This window comes from Pinus tabuliformis, chromosome 5_1 (assembly GCF_031772625.1).
Source record: "Pinus tabuliformis cultivar Carrire ecotype Pingquan chromosome 5_1, CPIR1, whole genome shotgun sequence".
NCBI lineage: Eukaryota > Viridiplantae > Streptophyta > Pinopsida > Pinales > Pinaceae > Pinus > Pinus tabuliformis.
Genome location: NC_142305.1, coordinates 182,115,166 through 182,127,391, shown reverse-complemented (window position 1 = coordinate 182,127,391; position 12,226 = coordinate 182,115,166).

The window sequence follows — 12,226 nt, the reverse complement described above, 5'->3', positions numbered from 1 at the left end:
CACCAGGTTTTACGACGCCGGAACACGTCTCTAGCCTAGACCTCTATGTTGTGCGTTAAGTTACAAAGCGTTGTTAAGTTCATTCAATTTATTTTAGGTTGAGCTTTCTTAGAAGTTTTCCTTTTTGGATCACCACGAGATGTATGATACAATTCCTAAATGCAGTCTTAAGATGATAAGCAAGCTTTTATATCTTTTCAACAATGAAAATCCTAGCTACAAGGGGAAAAGGAAGATACAAACTTTTCTCAAAGAGCATAGAGCACACTGTAATGCACTTTTCCCTAAATCAAAGCATGCAAACTATCAAAATGCAAATGCACAAATGCATGTATTTGTTTTCACTTTCTTAATATTGATGCCTAAGAAGAAAGCTGTTGTATAAATTTGAATTCGATTTCAAGTGAAAACATAAACAAGTTCCTTTTTCAAAATCAAAAAGACGATTACGACACCTTATGATTTACTTGTTTCGACACTAGAAATGCATAAATTCAAACCAAACGACAAAAGTAAAAGCTCAATCAACTGTGAACAACAAACAAACTCACTCCTAAGATCAAAACGACACTTACGACAGGTCTAGATCTAGGGGCGACAGTATGACTAGTTTACTTTTGTAATGGGAAACTGCAAATGATGTAACAAATACACAAAGAACAAATACAGTTTCTTTATACAACTGAGGCGGAATTGAGGCAAAGAAAAGGGGTTTCAGATAGGTACACTGACTGATAACAGGCTGCAAAAAATAGAGATAAAACTGAGCAAAAGGAAGCAGGGAACCACAGCTGCACAAGGCAAGGACTGATCAGCGCACTCCCAACACAGAGGTTTTGACATTCAGTGCAGGTAGCCTTCACGGGACCTGTGTTGAAATGCAGAACCTCTTCACAGAGTCTGCGCTGAAGCAGAAACGAGAGTTGTTTCTGGGTTCTGAGTTACAGTTTGCAGTTAAATCAACAGTTTTTGGCCGGATCAAAGCTATCAATCAGGTACAATTAGGAGGATGATTTAAAGGAGGACTAAGATCTGTCACAAAGGGCTGTTAGAGCACTTTTGGATCAGCTTCTCAGATCATAAACAGGCCCAGTGAGAGGACTAGAGTAGGTGATCTCTACTTTGCATTTGTAAATAGCAAATGCAGTTCGATTCGGCACTCTTGAGTTTATGAAATGAATAGCAATAGAAACACAAATAAACCAACAAGATACGATCCCCAGCGGAGTCCCCAATTTTTTTTGGGAAAAGTATCCAATTCGGAATGCCCCTATCCCACTCTAAGAGGTGATAGTGCCTCAACAACAAACAGGTAAACTTATTCGAGTATTCTTCTTTATGAAATGCAAGTGAGGGAGAAGAATCTAACTAACCTGTATCTTCCACTAGTTTGTCGATCCAAAACACTCCTCTCTTCAGTAGCTCCCAGCTTCTTGCTCCTTCACTAGCCCAGCTTCACCGAATTCCTGCAAGATCACAAGAGAGAGAAACTACACAAAGATACAGATATACATTCATAAAAAGCTCAAGATCAGATTAAGCTAAACATGTAAGCATAACAAAACATCATTGGTATACAACATGTAGGAGAAACTCAAATAGTTTATTGATAAGATAATAAAGTCTGAGAGGAGATACAACCAAGTGATTTTCGATCCAGCATCTACCTCCCAGCAAGGGAATCCCTTCCTCTCCTCCAACAAAGCATAAATCACCCAATGTGCTAATACCAATCTCAAACCAACAACAATTCTCTGCAAAGTACAAAATTCCAACCTCCTGAAGCTCTGGGTGTGAGATCCATATATAGATGTGAGCAGAGAGGATGAGTCAGCTCATGTTTTGACTTGTGGCTTCTCTCTGTCAGTTCTTGCTTCCACTTGGAGGTTGAGAACCTCTTACTCATCACTAGTCGAATTCATTGAGGCAACTGTCATTGAGGAAGATTCTGGAAGCTTCCATGGTCTTTCCACCTCGTTGAATGAACTTGCCATTTGTCATCTCCCGCTCAGCGCACCCTGGTAGTGCTTCTACCTGCGTTGCAGTTCACCTAGCCAGTGTAATCTCTGCATTTCAGCGCAGACAGCTAGTGGAGCCTCTGAATTGATCCTGAATTGACTGTTTCTGAGTGGTTTTTGGTGGAGAACTTCTGGGAGAAGTTGTCTTTGGTTGACCTTGTTCCTTTAGGGGTAGGAACAACCCATTTAGGGACTTTGGATCCCTTGGATTATGGACATTTCATGCTCAATGCTGTAAGACACAAAAATGGCTATAACACATACCCTTTAGTATTAGATCTAGCTCCCACGGTGTCTCCCCTAGAAGCATCACAATTTCCTTAAATCCATTGATTGACTATGTCTCTAACTTTGGCCTGTTAAATTCCTTCTGTAGCGCAGCTTGGAGATCCGCAATCCCTGCGTTCAGATTGTCATTAAAGTGCTTAACGTACCAAGGTTGTGTGCAATGCTGCAAAGCACTAACCAACATTTCTTTCTTTAGATTGTCATCCGTGACTCCCTATGCTTCCCATATAGCCCTTACCATGAACCAAAACTCATCTGGATCTTCATTCCCTACTCCTTTGAATAACTGAAAATTTATCACGCTTGCCATATTGAACTGTGTTGGTGGCGGAGGTCGTGTGGGTGAAGACGGGGGTGAAGATGGTGAAATTAGTGGTGGTGTAGGTGGAAGTGGTATGTGTGGAATTCACTGCTTTATCAAACTAATTGCACTTCTTAGTGAGACCTTCACGAGCCCTTCCTCACTTTCTTGTGAAGTTGAAATCAAGGGCCTAGTTTCTAGTTCTACGCTACCTTTTCTTTTGTAGATCCTCCCACTTTGCATAGCCCCAAACATCAATTTATTTGCATAACCCGCTTTTCACACAATATTATCTTAATCCAAGTGTTCAAATATTTAACGTACTTACCTCGCAGTCCTTTGAGGAAGCGTCATTCCGCCTTGCTATAGCTTACTGAAGTATCTATCGTGAACTCGGTGATAAAACCACCTATAATTCGATCGAGACAATAGTCCACAGGGCACGCAATCTTATCTTCTGATGCTTCTAGTTTGCACACTAACTCTGGAGTCCACACAATAGGTTTGTCGAGCCTACACCTTCCCTGAGTATCTACTAGCTCCCCAATCCACTTGTAAAACTCAGAGGGGAAGGATGCAAAGAAAATTTTGTGGATTTCTGTATATAAGTAGAAATCTAACCACTCCTCCTTCAATAATTGTAGATTCTTGTTTTCCTGCATCGCGAACTCATGAATCTTCTTGTCCAACCACTCTTCAATTCCCCTCTTTGTCGGATTCGAGTGATATGACATCAGACATCTCTATGTGGATCCCAGTCCCAAAAATGGAACCATTTGTTGGATTATTGGGGCTTGACCCAGGTTCAGAGTTAAGTTAGCCAAGTAAATCTCAGTACTACTCACCCTTTTGGCAACAGTCCACAGAGCATGGACTAAGGTCTCACCGGAAGTAGTATGGGAGGGTGCTAGAACTAGGTTTCCTCACCGTGGAGATGTCTAATGAGTTTAAGTGGTCCATGGTTTGACCCTGTGCACACTTTCTTGTACCTCGCGGCCTGATATATTGCCTACACACAACCCTACTCAAGGGCTGAAAGCTGCGCTTCTGCATTATTACCCAAGACTTTACTGGAATTCTAATGTTAGTTGATTATCTTATCCTACTTGCATGCTTTAATTTATACTTAAAAACATAAATCATTCATACAAGTGCGCGTAGTAAATAAACAATATATTTTCAAATTATATCAAACATTCATTAACCCAAGAATAGATACACAGAGTTATGATAAAAATTCTCTTTATTAATTCCTTCCTTGGTTATAGACTTGACTCTGCCCTCAACACTCAGCTACAAGGGTCCGTGCACTCAGCTGTGGACTACTAGGCCTCTACACACTTAGCTGCAGAGCCTTCTCTTACTCTACAACCCAAATACACACTTTACACTTACGACTCAATCACTTAGATTTGTTATTCTTCTATATTATTCTTTCCCTTTTACAATTAGAGCCTTGTTCTATTTATAGAATCCCATGGTCGTCGGACCATGGGTAGGTCTATCCAGCCGACATTATATTACAAAATTAGGGCGGACAACCCTACGAGTTTATTATACTTTCACGCGCCCGCAATTCGTGGAGCTTTACAATAAAATTGGGTCAACACTTGGGCTTTGAGCCCCAAATCATGCCTTGGGGGGACTCCATGCCCAACAATATAACTGCATACAAATCAATTCATATACAAGCACGTAAGTTAAACAACATATATCATTAATGAAACCAGAACAATCCAACTACAATAACAACATATGCATGAAAATGTGCTAACTCTTACTATTAGAGAAGTGTAAGTTGCAATCATACAATACACCATGTAAACATACTAGCCCCAATAATGGAATGTTACGACCACATTTGCCTGCTCCTCCAAAGAGATGTACTAGCTTTGTGCAATGGAGAAGCCAAGGTGCATTACAATACTAGCCAAGCCTTCTTCAAGATAGTCTTAGTAGAAGCTTGGCTGACCAAAATCCTATACAATAAGTTATAAGGGACTATTTATAGAAAAGGGTGGGGTGACCCTTGACATTCCCCTTTGTGACCATTCAACTACCCTCATGACTCTTCACCTACTCTATCATTGTTACATTCACTCTTGACACTTGACTTACACTTGACATGACTCAACATTACAATGCACATGTACCCATGTGAAGAATGGCTTGAACAAGCCAAACTAGATAGCACTTTGAGTTAGACAACTATAGAAGTCCAGCTACTTGACATCCTCATGATGATCAACAATAACATATTGGTGCAAAGATTGGTAGTCTCTGATAGTGTCTATGTGTTCTGCTGTGACATCTGTTTGGAACCTGAACCTTGCCTCCACGGAATCCGAGTACACTGTGTGGCCTCCTTTTTCCAACTCATCTAAAGGCATGCACATCATTTTCCTCAATATGGTCAGACCAGGAACATACTTGTGCATGATGTCTGCACTAATAGGCAAGTCTAGACTGGTGGCGACGTTCATCAACTCGTCGAAGTATGAGACAAGCTCCTGTTGGACCTGCATCTTGGTCTTCGCTTGGGTGAGACTCCCAAGTGATGGAATTGCATGTGTGTGCACCACAACCTCCATGTTCTTAAATACTCATGCATGGGAAGCTTGTATGCCAGTGATGAGTTGCGGTAGGCTATCATAGTTCCAGATCTAACTTCGAATACATTCTTGCGGCTCAACTGCATTGGCCCTCATCATCTTGGGCAAATGAAGCGAGGCTCCGTTGTACTTCATCGTCCATGCTCGCATGTTGTCAACAGAAGCATGTATTTTCTTCAATATGTGAGCTCTTCTCACACATTGATGTTACCATCCATGAAGATGAATGACTTCTTCATGCGTTGTTCTGAACTTGGAGTACAATGCTCGCATGACTGTGTCCAATCACAATAATTCATCTATCATTGCCTTCTTTAGTTCATCTCGGGTGGACATTGTCACCAAGTCTCCTCCATGCTTGGCCACTTGTAGTTCCTTCGCCATTCACTCATTCTTAGCTACGAGGAACTAAACATTGGAGCTACTGGCTTCGGCATACACTCTGGTTGCATTGGCCAAAGCAGCTGGGTCCTTGTGCACATTGGTCATGATCACTTGTTCTTCAACTTGCGTAGGGGATGTTCAGTCCTCCAGAGTTGGTACTCTATCAGGCTGCACAATTTTATGTTGATATTCATCAAAAGAGCTATTATGCATCCCTTCTTCTCACTGACCATGAAGGATCTCAGTGCCTCCTTGTTCATTTGAGACTTGCTCATCATCTGCATGCATTGAAGCAGGTGAGTTGACATCTCTATGGTGAGGCATGAGGTCAGTATCCTGTTCCAACTCCTATTGCTCCATGTTTGCATCCAACTGTTCAAGAGCATGTTCTATCTCATGAGAAAATTCTTGCCCCTACGAGGGCTCACCCTATTTGCCTGATGCCAGCTATTCAAAATATTCAACTACTTGTACAGGCGCTGCTTCGTCTGTTTGCATGTGATGTGCCCCCTACTGAATCTGCTACTATTATGCTTCCTTCTCATGTTGGTGCAGCTCTTTCTCTTTTTGGAGTTGCTTCCTTAGCTCACACAACTCCTTCTCTACTTCTTCCATTCTCTTGTTATCGCTTTGCCTTCACGTGATTCACTTGTCGCACTGCTACCTTTTATCGTGAATAGCCATAGCTACTTGTTCTATAAGTGGATCTACTCAAAACTTGTATTTTTGTTCCTCCTCCATGCATTCGACAATCTTTCTCTTCCCTTTGTCGCACATAAGTATGGTTGGCTCTATTGCCATTACTGTTGCTGTTAGTGCTGCTACTCCTAGCATTCTCCATGGTGTTGCTTCATGCTGTTGTGCTAACCATTCTATGGCAAAACTAGCCTATTCATTGGGTCTGGAGTAATTGAACCAATACCTCCATGAGTCCTCCTCGGCCTAATCACATGTCCCATGGATCCAATTGAGTTGAACTCTCATGCAATGATCCTTCACAATGCAAGGTGGGTCATACGGGTTGATGCTTCGAAGGTTGAATGGGTACTTCTCCATCTATTCAACTTCAACATTCACTTACTTGATGCTCCAGACCTTGTATAATCCAATCCGCAATGGAAGAGTGGGCCAAGGTGCCTTCTTCTTCCATTGCAGCCTAACTATTAATCCTACCAAGATATGATACACTACTTTCTGCATGACAAGCATGTCCAAATAAAACTTTGGGAGAACATGCGGAGGCTTCTCCGCAATGAACACTCAGATGAACGTGTCATCTGGTGAGGCATACCAATATGCGATGGCTAACAATGCTCTCATTTGTTATTGTAACATGAAGGGTGGATCCTCTTCGAATATGAACTTGTACGCATGGGTGAAAATATGGTCGGATAGCCATATGATCACCCCTTTGAAGCTACACTCGGATAATAGCTTGAAATATGTGCTCACAACACTACAAGAAAAAGGGTCATTGCTGAGGGTCATGCCTGTGTTGGACCTTTAAGATCCATCACCAATGTCGCATATGGTGACAGTCTTTAAAAAAGCGTTGTTGTAAGTGTATATAGTGATTGTACTTTAGGGTTTGTCACCAAAGCTATTTTCAATGACACTTTTGGTGAGGGTCGTTAAAGGCCCATCACTAATTCTCTCTTTGGTGAAACTTCTAGTGATGATATTTTATTGACCCTCACCAATGCTCTATTTTCTTACTTTTGGTGATGGTCAAAAAATGTTCGGCATCATTAATCATTCCAATGATTTTTTTATGATGCTTCATGCCTGTGCCAGACCTTTAAGGTTCGTCACCAATGTCTCATATGGTGATGGTCTTTAAAAAACGTTGTTGTAAGTGTATATAGTGATGGTCCTTTAAGGTTTGTCACCAAAGCCATTTTCAATGACACTTTTGGTGAGGGTCGTTAAAGGCCCATCACTAATTCTCTCTTTGGTGACATTTTGGTGAGGGTCGTTAAAGGCCCATCACTAATTCTCTCTTTGGTGACACTTCTAGTGATGATACTTTATTGACCCTCACCAATGCTCTTTCTGGTTAATTTTGGTGATGTTCAAAAAATGTTCATCATCATTGATCATTCCAATGAGTTTTTGATGACGCTATGTACCTATTACTATATTTTTTTTTCAAAAGATAATGATTTAAGACCATCATTGTGGAGTCTTTTTCATTATGTTCCCAAGGTCATAGTGGTTATAGTTAGTCAATTTGTTAGAATTAATTAGTGTGTATCATTTCCCTCAAGTCATAAAATATAGTTTTCTTATGAGTCAGCACATGATTCATCTCTATTGGGTTTATTATCTAGCAAATTTCCTTTAAATAAAGTTCCACTAGTGTGTGTAGGAACTATATTATTTAATACATAATCAAGATCTGTCAATTCTATTAATGAGAGAGACCTAGCACTCCTCAATGCTCATGTCACATCTTAACATGCTTTGGAATAGTACACTAACATTCTTTGCAACACCTTGCATGTCCTGGAACATATTTGCACCTAGAACATCTTGCCATGAGTAGGATGCCCAAGCACATGTTGGCATTCCCTAGCATAGCATAGCACTCCCCTATCATGTGTTGGCATGCCTTATAGTCCGTAGCATGCCCTAGAACACCTTGGCATAATATTTCATTGACAAACATTAGCACTTGCCACAAATGGGCACTTGGTATTTATTGGAACATATTATTAGTATGCCTAGCATGCCCCTTTTGAAAGAGATAAAATTCCAACTTATTAACCCTCTTATGTGTTCATCTCCTTACATTTTACCTTGGTTATTCCTTTTGTTTCCTTGAAACTCCTTGACGCATATTGGCATAATCTGGCACCCTGCACATCCTAGCATGTCTTAGCACCTGGCATGCCTTGGCACTATATGGCAGATGCTAGCACACCCTGGAACTACCTAGCACACTCTAGCACTTCTTGACATGCGTCTTTTTTACCTGGAATGCCTTACCCTTGCTTAGCACACCTTGTCACTTCCTCCTTGGCATGACAACTAGCACTCATTGACATTTCCTGACACACCCTCATATTCATTCACTTCCATGCGTTTTGACCTAGTGCTCCCTTGTGTTTTCCTAGTACTCCCTAACACTCCTCAACATGCATTGGCACTCTCTAGCACACCTTAGCACTCTTAGATATCCTCTGCCACTTCAAAGCATGCATCACACTCCTTGACACACATTGGCACTTGGCACATGTTGACACTTGGAAAGTCTTAGCATGTTTGGCATGTGTCGAGATGACTTGGTATGCTTTGGCGTGGTTGAATATTAAATTTATTTTAGATCAATTATTCGAAACTAGATGAGAAGAAACGAAGGAAGATTTGGCACTTAGAATGCATTGACACTTGGTACTTTACACCTATTGGCACCTAGTGTTGGTCTGCCTAGCATGCCCCTAATGGAAAAGGTAAATTTATGACTTATTAACCCTACTATGTTCTCATTTCCCTGTAGTTTAACTTGTTCCTCCCTTTTGTTGCCTTGATAGTCCCTGGCATGCATTGTCATACCCTTGTATATCTTAGCATGCCTTAGAACTTGGCACATCTTAGCTTGTTTGACATGTATTCGTATTATCTTAGACATGTTAGCATGCCCTAACATTCCCTAACACACCTTGGTAGTCATGACCTCACAACTAGCATTACATTTTCCATGACTTGGGAACCTTACATTTTCTAGAACACCTTGGGACTCCCTAGTTGTCATGCCCTCTATTATCCTCCACAATGTCCCAGGCTGATGAGGAGATCGATGGAGGTAACCACAGACCAAGCTTTTAGTTTGGTAGCTAGCCCTACTAAACCAGAGAGGGCTATCTCTATGAAATCATAAGTAAGAAATGACTGGAATGTAAAGGATTTTAGGCAAGATAGCTAGGCTTCGGTGGGTTTTAGGATTTTGTTGTTGGATAAGGGAGAAAAACCAGGTAGCTAGGTCAGAGGATCAAAGGGTTACATTAGCAAAGATATAAAGGAGCAAGGTAGCATTACTTTTGTGATGGATATTAGGGATTTTCAGTTTAATGTAGTGTTTAGAAGAAGCAAAAGGTCTTAATGAGCATGAAACATGAATTCATTAAGTAAGAAAGAAAGTAACACAATGTTTTTTCCATCAAAACAAGGCTTATGCAAAGAATTATGATTATAAACTGTAAGGAAAACCATTCAAGAATTGATGAATGGAAAGAGAAGATGAATATCTTTCATATAAAGCTATAACAGAGAAAAATCAACATCACAAACTTACTACACATGAATTCCTAGATAATATCTTCAAACTGTGTCCTTTGATTTCTAGAAAATGTCCAAGTACAAGCTACAATAGTTCTCTCCTCTGAAATCCAACCCATTCTATCAAGGAGAAACTGATACATAAGGACGAAAACAACATCTCCCCACTCTTAGGGGTTGAATCCATGACTCTAGGAACTGTTACATGAGGTGTTCTAACCAAAACCGAATGTTTAGGGAAGTTAAAAAGAACTTCTACAATTAACTTTGACTCTAATGTCTCTCATAAATGAGGTAAAATTATTTACATCAAAATAGGTTACAAAGACTAACCACCCATTATTTACATTAACTTTTACCCATAACAGTCATCTACTTCACCCTTTTTACTTTTACCAAAGTCAAACTAGGAATTACAAATAATTACACAATGAAAATTTTACAAAAATCTCAGAAATTTCCAGGTGCACAGTGAGCTGTTGGAGGCCATTTTTGAGTGCCATTTTTGAGTTTGAGGGGTGTTAGTTCTTGCCATTGCAATATAAGATAAGGTCATATTCATTTGTTCTTTCTCTAGGATTGGTTCCTAGTGTATATCCTCTTCTTTTGACATTTCTTGATCCTTTTCATCATTAGGAGGCCTTTCTTGTAGCATATTTGTCCCACCTTCATTCAAACCTTCCATGTCTTTCTTCAAATCTTCCATGCCTTTCTTCCAATATGCTTTCATACCCTTGATATCAGCTTCCATGGCATAGATAAAACTATTTATCTTTTTCTTCTCTAGAATATCGTTTACCCTTATATTCAATTTTTGAAATTCATTAATGTGCTCTACCATTGAGCCCTTTTGTTTGAGATTTATCAATTGGCTAAAGAAGGTGTTGCTCTTGGTGTCCTCATAATGTGCTATCATTTCCTCCGTGAAAATTGACCACGTGACAAGTGGTTTATGAGAACAAAGCCCTTTATACCTTAAATATTGATTCGGTTCTAAATAATTAGATGTAATACATACCTTTTGTAATAGTGGTACACCATGTAGATCAAAATATTTCTCTATCTGTAGTATCCAATTTACCGTATCCTTGCCATCAAACTACCTCATCTCGCTTTTTCTTGATTTTAGGAGCCTGATCTTGAAACAACTGTAACTCTATAATTTTGGATCCTTAAGTTCTAAAATTTCTGCCTGTAACAGCCCTGTGACTGCTCCTCCTAACTCCACAATTCTAATCGTAATTGGATTCCCGAAGAAATATTTATTGCCAATCTCTCGTGATGACTTAATTATAGACTAGTTTCGTAGAGTGAACTTGTGCGATGTCCCACATGTCACTGTTTCAACCTTAGGTTTTGAAATTATACCCAAACAAAATACAATCTGTCCTCTTTCTGCAACTTCTGATGAAATTTCAATCTGATGCTCAGAGCGAACATTATGATGATTTTCTGAAGGTTCCCTTTTTAGGATGTAATTCGGCAGTCTTTGAAAACCATAAATTCCTCAGATCATATATCTGAAACTGTAGCAAGACTGATCCGAATTGGATCCATAAATACTGTCAAATGAACCATGACTGTATCAGGTTGGACAAATCTCTAAATAATTCCAAAACAGTGATAAAAAAACACCCTAAACCAGTGGCAATGGCAGCCGGCGTGGAACAACGAGGACCTTGGTCAAAGCGCGCTGACTGAGGCCCATGGAGACTGCGCAGGACGTCAAAGTAGCCCCTCGGAGCCTTAGATTAGGAAAAGAAGGTGGTTTTTGATGCGAAAAGTAGCTAATCGCACATCACTGGGTGAATAGGGCCATAATGGAAAAGCTCGAGCACTCGGATGCATGGGGGAGCCGGAGAACCGTGGGAAAAAAAGGAAAAAGCGCTAAAGTATAAAGGTGGACCGACGCTCTGGAAAATGACAGTATTGATCAGGACGCCCTTAAATGGTAAGAGGTTTTGGATGAGAGCAGAGTGATTCCATTCATCGATCGATGCGTGGCAAGTTGAGGTGAGGGAAAAACGTTGTTGATCACATGCTATTGGTAGAGCAAGCCAACCACGCGAAACGTGTGTATGGCGTTGGATCTAGGGGCCCTAGATCAGAGAGCTGAGACCATGCCCGATGGATGAAGCAGAATCGACAAAGGAATGAGCCACCTTTTAGAGTGGATTTGAAATCTGCTTGACCGCCATGGTGGAGAAAGACTTCATCCACAATGTAACTGAAGAAATCAACCAACGAGGTAGGCTGGTGCAAGTTAAAGGAGGACATGTGGCCACTCCCTGAGCGTTGATGATGACACCGAATAGGGAACTCCAAGCATAGTTGCAGAAGGTGAA